Here is an 8,748-nt window from a genome sequence, read left to right as displayed (position 1 = left end):
TTTTTATGGCGAACCTACAAAAACTTACTTAGGCATATATCACCAGAACTCCCAGGGCACAGTTTTGCTGTTGCTGTGTGTGTGTCTGTGTGTGTGTGTGTGTGTGTGTGTGTGTGTATGTGTGTGTGTGTGTGTGTTTCAGAGCAATACTCATCCTTAAATTTGTCATTTTTGGGGATGCTTAGAATTCTCTATTTGCTCTCATTGGAAATATAGGATCTCTGTTTACTCCTAATATTCATCCAAAATGGATACAGCCAAAGAAAAACACATATACTAGTAAAAATAACATATTAAAATCTACCTCTTTTTAATGAGGTAGCATTGACTTTGAGACAAAGACTAAAATTAATCTTAAAAACATGGGTAGTGTTTAACTATTAAGCTTATACATTTTTATAGATGAACTTTGCCCATCAAATCAGTCAAATTGTAAATGCGTATACTCAAAAAATCCATAGAGAGCTGAGGTAAAGCAAATGCTCATTTTCTTTATTACCTTAAATCTATAAGCCTGCTGAATTGCATTTTAGCTGAAATCCCAATACTGTATGAGAAATAAGTAACTAAATATCATATAAAAGGAATGCTCCAAAAAATGCACACTGATTTATTGTCTTACAACATTAAGCCGTCTTGCAGAGCCATTATTTTGAGTCCATAAATCTTGAAATATTCTTTTTACTACTACTTCAAGTCTTGATGTATCTCTGGTAAAACCCAGAGATCAGCAAAGCTATAATAGCCAATAGAAACTTGGGATCTGAGCTTACTAATGACAGCAATTGATGGACACTTCTCAAATTGACTATACAATTCCCAACAGAAGTTTCTTCCTAATTCTCTTTCTGTCAATACTAAGTATGTCTCTTCCTTAAAGTTAAACCATAAATAATGTTTCACTTATATTACTTAAAGTTTATTTCATTTATATTAACTGCATTTTTGGATATATTTTTTAAATCAACATTATAATCCCCGAGACTCACATGGTAGAACTGAGTCCTATAAGTTGTCCTCTGACCTTTATTGATAGGAAGGCTGCTTGTTGGTTTCTGGCTGCTCAGTCCCAAAGTAATCACACAATAACTATATTATTTAAATCACTGCATGGCCCATTAGCTCTAGCTTCTTATTGGCTAACTCTTATATTTTAACCAATCTCCATTAATCTGTGTATCCCCACAAGGTCGTGACAAAGCTTCAACATGTCTGTCTCCGGTGGCAGCTCCATGGCTTCTTCTCACTCTGCCTCCTTTTCTCCCAACATTCAGCTTAGTTTTTCCCACCTAACTCTGTTCCCCTGTAGCTCTGCTAAAGGCCCAAAGCAATTCCTTTATTTATCAATGGTAATCACAGCATAGACAGGGAAATCACACATCAGACCTCCACATGTTCACCCTGGAATTCACATGCCATACCCCCTGACACACACACACACACACACACACACGCACACACACAAGTATGTACAAAGAATAAATAAGGAATTTAATGACAAAGATTCAAAAGACAAATGGTAATTCCTAAGCATGACAGAGATGGGAGAATTTCACTCTTCAATAATCAAACCACTTACGGAAATACCCTATATCTATCCTTATTCAGAAATTTCATTTTTGAATTAACAATAACATATATATGTGTGTGTGTGTGTGTGAAATATATATATATATAATTCATAATGTTTTGATGTATGTATACATAGTAAAATAACTAAATCTTAAATAATATATTACATATATATTTTATAAAATATAAGCATAAACTTAAAATGTCTCATCATAAAAAATGAGATAATAAACATGAATTAGCTTGATATTAAACACATAATTTTAAAACACCATGTTGTTTCCCATAAAGGCATACAATTATTATTTATTAATTAAAACAATATTAACTTTAAATGTCAAAGTTAATTGCTACTAAATCTCTGGTTAGTTCTTTTTATCAAAAAGTTGTAACCGGATATAACTGAAGAGAAATTACATCTCCTGAAGATGTGAACAAAGTCAAATAAGCCACTGTTCACATATATGTTTCCTTATTCTTAACTAAAAAGTGTGAATATAAAAAGCAAGTTGCTAAAAATATGACATGTGTTGGAGAGTACTATTTTTCACTATGGAATGACTAACATAAAAATACCACCTACTTACACTCTTGCAAAGCCTCCCACACTGCAGCAAGCTCCACTTTTCTGGGCTGAGTGTCTTATTGATGAAACAAAAATAATCATTTTTAGAATTCATCTAAGTGCCAGCTCTCTTATTTGATGCAATTGTAGACAAATGTACTATGGTATTTGTTACAGACTGCTGCATCTTGGAATGAACCACTTGTTTAAATGTATGCGAGTTTTTGCTAGGCAATCATTTCCTTCCCATACAGTACTTTCCTAATGGCCTAATTGTATCATTCTGGGAGGGCTTTGCCTTGCCTATATAGGTCAAGTTTCAAGTTCTTAGCTGACGAAATTGTGTTCAATTTAAAGAGATAACATTAAATCACTGTAGCCTATCTTTATTATATTATAAAAACAATTAAATTATCTTTATTAAAAACTTGGTTTATTCATAACAAGAAAAGCTAAATAGTTTACAATTTTGTTCTTATAAAAGAATTTTAAAATAGAAGCACTGTTCTCAGGCTTTTCCAAGAGTAGAAAATTTTGTTTTGACTTCTAACCAGTTTTCTTCTTAAAGAGAATTTGAAAAGAAATAAATCAAAGTTTAAATTAAACATCATTGTAAAACTGTACTATAGTCCTGGAGGTTTTCATTTTTCTGATCCTCAAGCAAAACTCAAATTATTCAAGAATGGATTATTAGCACTTTAAAGCTTAACTTTTAATATGTCAATACAAGAAAATAGAATTTGTCTTAAAACTCAACACTTGAATTCTTTATCCTTATTCATTATCCTCGGTGTAATAAATTTTGTCATGTGCACTCTGGGCATCAGTGGTGCTCTGTTCTGTGATGCAAGATAAGCTGTTTGAGAGGGAGAAACAGTACAGCTCAATACAGGTCAGAATTAATATTAGTATGTCAACTAGTCAGAGGCACTCAGTACCCTGAAACTAGAACTATTCCAGGGCTGACGATCCTCTTTCTAATATCAATATTTGTTAACTCCCACATTTCCAAAGCAACAGCCCATATTCTAGGTTGTTTGATGTTGTCTCTCCTTTAAAACAAATACCAGGGCAAAATCCAGAGCCAAGTTTATATATTCAAAAAGAAACAGATCAAAGAGAAAAGAACAAACCACAACTCTTCGGCTAGGAACTGGATCCCCTTTCACCACTGGTTTGTTTCATCAGTGATATGTATGTAAAACAGAAGAGGAAAAGAATCTTGCCTTCATTAGCAAGCTTTACAAGAGTAACTTTTGCTCAGTTATCCACCAATAAATCCTTTAATGTGCATGCAATATTTATAATAAGGATAGCAATGATTTCATATCTAATTATTGAGGCTAATCTTTAGTATTTCAAGTTGGGGCAGAAAACTTTATTTACTTTTTAACATATAGTAAATACCATTGCCCACACTCATAGCACAAATGTGTACATGTACATAGATAGATATTTTTGTCAAATGACATAAAACCGATTTACCCTGAAATAAAGGTGATGAGTAACACAATACCTCTTTCTTAAAACCTGAGCTTGACAGCTGCATCTAATGATCCTGATGATTTAAAGGTGAGCTAGATTAGATTATTATACTATTTCATGCATTTGTTGTTTTTTTCTAATCCCTGCAAACATCTTTCGGTACTTTAAAGCATCCTCAAAACTAACGTGTATGTAGTTTTGCCTTAGTAAAATTATCATTAGAATGGACGGGTTAAAAAAGAAAAAGTCAAAACAGCAAATACTGCTCCCAAATAAGTGCCCTCAGCATTTTTAATCCCTTTCCTCTCCTCGTCACAATGGGGTTTTCTTGTATAAAGCCGTCATAGAATAAAACTTGAACCAAAGTAACCTGAGAAACCCAAGTCAGTGGGTGCTCCTGTAAGAAAGCCATCCATCCCAACAAGCAATGTCACCACAGACCACATGATTTCAGAGGTTAAACATTCCAAAGGTAGGGTCAAAGCTGACAACACAAATTCACTATATACATCAACTGTTTCCTAGTAAGACTTTACTGCATTGCCTTGCTTGTCAGCTCTGACCCTGATAGAACTATGTCCCTGTTACAACTTCTTCCCATCCTCAATAGAACTTTTCTCCTAGCGTGCCTCATTTGTCCCCCAGACATCATCAACCCTGTCTTTGCACCAAAGCCTTCTAGTTCTCTACCCATGGCTTCCCAACAATACAGTCTCGTACACCGTGGCTCTGAGAATCTAAAGCTACGGTATTGTAGCATTAAACTTAAGTTGTGTTCATTGACTAACACCAAACAAAAGTTTTCACAATGGGCATGCTCTTTTTGTTCCTATTAACAATGTAGTCTCTGTGTGTTCGGGAATTCATCATTAGGAACCTAAGGGGTGTTATGGGGAATGATAGCTAAAATCATGTAAGAAAATGTTCTCCTCTGTCCCATACCCTATTGTTAGCAAAAAATAAAAATAAAAAATTGCAATTACCCATCTCTTTATATTATACACATCACATTCCTGTATTCTTATTAAGTAACGCCTACTCCCTCTCCTGAAATACACGGGTGTTTGGGGATTGCAGCAAGTGATCTATTCAAATACAAGGCCATGTGTCCTGTCTTGATACAATACAGAGGTAACAGGACTTTTCCATCCAGGCCAAGGTCTATTGATTGTGACCTTGGCCAAAGAACAGAAACTTGTTTGCCAACTTTAACTAGAACATTAGATCTGCCTTTTGCCCACTTCATGTCCTCCAAGGAACCCAGGAGCTTGGATTGAAGTGTTGTCAAAGATGTCTTCAAACAGCCCAGACTCCCTGGAGCTACAAACACAGGCAGTCACCAGAGGGCTCTAAGTTCTACCAGTTTCTTTCCTCTTGTGGCTCCGGAATCACCAGGAGACATGAGGACCCACTGCAATGCACATGCTTAGTGACTCATAGGGAGAAGGTAGGCTGCAGGGGATTTCCCCAGCCCTGAGCCAGCTTCTTCAGCAAACCCATTTCCCTGACTCTTCTTAGCAAACCTCTCTCTACTGGTCAGGTTTCCCCAGCAGGTAGGGATATCGGCAAAGCCCTTAACTGGACAAAGTCCTAACGTGTAAATCTCTAGCAAAAAAAAAAAAAAAAAAAAAGCCCCCAAGAAGAATGGTAGTGTACAAAATGCCCGGAGGAAGAGTAGGATGGATAAATACATGTGTATGTATGTATGCATGCATGCATGTATGTATGTATGTGTGTATGTATGTATGTATATAAGTATTTAATGCTCCAGAATCTCTTCTTTTCTGCATTATCATCTACAAGTGAGCGGGACATTTAAACTATTTTGCGATTTGTTCATTTTTTAAAGTTCTTTCTCTCTTTTTACACCGGCCCTGAAGACAGAGATACCCACCAGCAGAGTGGTAAATTGGTGACCTAAGTGCTTTGGGGCCACTTCAGGGCTGGGAAGAGGAAGGGACAAAATGACAGGCACTACATGGGGTGCAGCAACAGACCGAAACGGGGGTCTCGGACCCGGGAGGCTGGGCGGGGAGGAGCGCCCCGCCTTCTCCAGACTTGCTTCCACAGGCGTCTCCCGTTCCCCAGTTCCTCAGACTCGGCCTGGTTACAGGATTAGGAGATCTGTCTGTACAGCTGGTGAAGACAGGGCAGCAGGGGACCCCTAAGTCTCTTCTCTCGCCCTCCCTCCGCAATAATTACCACCCCTTCGCGCCCAAGGCAATGACCATCAAGAGAGAAATGGTGTGGGCGGCGGTGGGAGGAAGGGTCTCTGCCTACTGGTGGCCACAAACACCTCTGTGCTGTGAATTTGCGAACGGAAACAGGCTGTTCCGGTGTCGCGCAGGGGCAGGAGTGGGACAGGAGAGCGACGAGAGGGGACCAGAGGCAAAGTGGCCGCGCATCTCGGACAACTTTGCCGGGAAAGCGGGCGACCTCGCTTAGAGATAGGGCGGCCTCCACCTCCGCGGACCACGTCCGGACACCGAGGAGCCTCGGGTCCTGTAGTCCAGATGCCACTGTCACCCGAGAGGAGAACACCGGGTGGCCTCCAGCGGGAGCAACCACGCGGAGGGCAGCCCCGCGCGGGAGGGCAAGGGACAGCCGCCTGAGTCTCCGCGGCCCTGGGAGGGCGCTGCGCCGGGGGATACCCCGCCCCAGATGCCCCCTCGCCGTCCCGCGGGACCGGCGACTACTCCAGCGACGCCGAGAAGCCGCGAGCAGAGCCCGGGATGCTAGCGCGGCAGAGCGGAAAGCCAGCGCCGCAGCCGCAGGACCACGTACCTTGAGCTCCTGGATGTCCAGGTCCGTGGATCTATCCATGGAGCGAAACTAAAGGAAGTGGAGAGGAACCGGCCAAGTTGCTCCCCGAACCGATCTAGTCTTTTAGTTTCCAGCTGAAACTCAGCTTTATCCTCCTCCAAGCCCTGGCAGCTTCTCTCAGTCTCATTCTCCGTGGTCTCGCCGCCTCCGCCGGTTAAAAAATAATATAAATAAATAAATACTAATGGTAATTCACTTTGTTTTTACTTCTTCAAAGATTTAGGGACAGGTGATATTTACCGCGGTCCAACACGGCTCAGTCGAGTCAGGCAGAGGAGGTTAAAAAAAAAATTCCACTCTATTTCAGATTATTTCTTCTTCTGCAATAAGCTTAGAAACCAGCGAGTTGCTGCATCCCAAGAAAAAAAGCTGCTTCCCTGGACAGCATCATGCGGCAAAATTCAAGCAAATGTGTTGAAACTGGAGAGAAGAGTATGTGATAAAAGCCTTCCTCCGTCAGGCATACTCTGCTAGCTAATTTAGCACGCTGTGAGTCCCAGACATTAGCAATCATCAATTTCCCTGGCAAGATAACCGAATCCCCGAAGTCCTGCATAGACTTAAAAAAAAAAAAAATGTCTTGTAGCTAAGAGGTATTCTCTCAGTGGGGGAAAGACGTTAACAAAGTCTGAAGGGACCGTTCTCCTTTGAAGGTTATGCTAAAAGAGTTGGAAGAATAGGAGGTGGCTCCCACAGAGAGAAAAGAGGGAGAGAAGAGAGAGACAGCAATTTTCCTCCCGCTTTGCTGTTTTACTGGCCTTCACCACCAGGTGACTGACTTCACTTCTCCCTTCCCACAGCCAACACTAAGGGGATTTCTCTCATCTGTCAAAAAGCAACATTTCCTCTTCAGACAAATACAGTCGCTGGGTCTTAAAGACTGCCCTCTGTCCGGAATCGACTAGGTGACTTAATTGACTTCTGCTCTCCCAGCGTCTTGCTCGGAAAAGCACTGGGAGACACAGGCTTGCATGTGTCGTTTCCACGCATCCAATTAGATCTCGGCTGCAGCCAATTAGATCTTAGCTGTTTAAATGTCAGGTTGCTTTTGCCTTAAATACTAATTTGTACATGACGAGAAGTGCGATTGCTAAAGATTTCTTTCCACGATTTACCTCACGGTAATGTAAGTTTTCTGCCGGTTCTTTGAATTAATTCTAACAGGTCAATGCATCGCACTTGTAATCTGTAAATATGGAGGTAGGGGCTACTTGGCTTCATTTACATATTCTAGTGTAAACACCTTGATCGATTTTAAGGGATCCAGTCTCCCTTTATTGTGGCATATGAAAATATCAAACTTAAAAAAAAGAGAGAGCAGTGTAGATTCTTTTGTTTTGAAAAAATATATAGCCTTTGAAAAAAATGAGGTGGGTCTCCGTCTACTCTTTAGACTCCCTCTCCAACTTCATTTTTATATTTCTCCGCCGCTGAGTTCCGGCCACCTGGTCTACCTCTGCAGGTGCCATTTCCTCTACTTTAAGCTAATCCCTGCTTTTGCCTCCCTATCAGGACATCTCTTTCCTCCTCTGACTCTGTATGTTTATCATTCTCCTGTTTCAGTCTAATGCCACTTCCTCGAAAAAGACTTTTCTGCCGGTAAGTCCCTTGGCTACTCTCTTTGGTAATTGTGTTACAGAGGAACTTCAATGTATGATTATTGCATACATGCATTGATTATCTGCTTGATTGTGTGGCTTCCTCAATAACCGATCTGGTCCTGGGGTATTTTCTGTACCAGTCTGATTCACCAGTACATCGAGAGTCCAGCAGATGGTAAGCAGACAAATGTGCAATAAGTAGATAAAAAATATGTGTAAGACAACTTTAAGGTGGGAATTCTAATACCTAAAAAAAAAAACAACGAATTTCTCCTTTCCTCCCTTCATCCCCACTAAGATCTCTCTCTCTCTCTCTCTCTCTCTCTCTCTCTCTCTCTCTCTCTCTCTCTCTCTCTCTCTCTCTCTCTCTCTCTCTCTCTCTCTCTCTCTCTCTCTCTCTCTCTCTTTCCCCAGCTAGTTTGCAGCTAAGCCTGCAGGCTTAACTTTATCACTAGCATGCTGGCTTCCTTACTTTAGCCCATTTCTATTTCACATGTTTATCAAAACCATCCTTCTTCTTTGACTTCTGCCTAAAGCCTTCAGAGATAACATCAAATACCCAATAGTCCATAATTAGTGGGCTGAACATCAAATCTGAAAATAAATATTACATGTCCTGTTTACATAATTATCTTACATAATATATGATGTAAAAAATAAAGTTGCACATTGCCAGCACATAAACTTATATAAAACATAACT

General features: G+C 40.2%; 1 long non-coding RNA gene across 1 annotated transcript in view; it reads right to left on the bottom strand.

The window, feature by feature from the left end:
• Window positions 1-7,259, bottom strand: part of LOC119812673 — a 130,607-nt gene extending 123,348 nt beyond the window's left edge. Inside the window, exons 1-2 of the long non-coding RNA XR_005285110.1 lie at window positions 6,686-7,259; window positions 6,407-6,590 (exon numbers count right to left, since the gene is read on the bottom strand). This is a non-coding gene — a long non-coding RNA (uncharacterized LOC119812673). The remainder of the gene's footprint in view (window positions 1-6,406; window positions 6,591-6,685) is intronic.
• Between the last annotated feature and the right edge of the window lie 1,489 nt (window positions 7,260-8,748).

The sequence above is a fragment of the Arvicola amphibius genome, chromosome 4 (assembly GCF_903992535.2).
Source record: "Arvicola amphibius chromosome 4, mArvAmp1.2, whole genome shotgun sequence".
Classification (NCBI taxonomy): Eukaryota; Metazoa; Chordata; class Mammalia; order Rodentia; family Cricetidae; genus Arvicola; species Arvicola amphibius.
This window is presented reverse-complemented; position numbering and strand designations above follow the sequence as displayed.